We start from the raw sequence: 363 nt of genomic DNA on the forward strand, positions 1-363 counted from the left end.
AAGGGGCCTCGCGCGCGAGCCGCCGCCGCGGCCTTTCCCCGCCGCCGCGCTCCTCCCTCCGCCCACCTCGGCGGCCCTCGCCCCGGGGTCCCTGGAAACGGGACTTTGCCGCGACCCTGCCCTCTGTGCCCTCTTCTCCCGCGGCTCTCCAGTCCCTCTTCTCTCTTTTTCCCACCTCTGGGGCTTGGTCCTGGCGGGAGTTGACACACCTCGCTGTGTGTGTGTGTGTGTGTGTGTGTAGGGGAGCTAACGTGGGGGTTCAGGGCGTCGGCTCCGAGTCCCGGGAGCCCAAACCTCTCCCGGGGGCGGGCTGCGCCCTTCGGAGCGCCGGCTCGGCCCAGGCCCCGCTCTCCAGCCCCAAAC

This window comes from Echinops telfairi, unplaced genomic scaffold, assembly GCF_000313985.2.
Source record: "Echinops telfairi isolate 266 unplaced genomic scaffold, ASM31398v2 ScPeMD7_9;HRSCAF=40, whole genome shotgun sequence".
Lineage (NCBI taxonomy): Eukaryota > Metazoa > Chordata > Mammalia > Afrosoricida > Tenrecidae > Echinops > Echinops telfairi.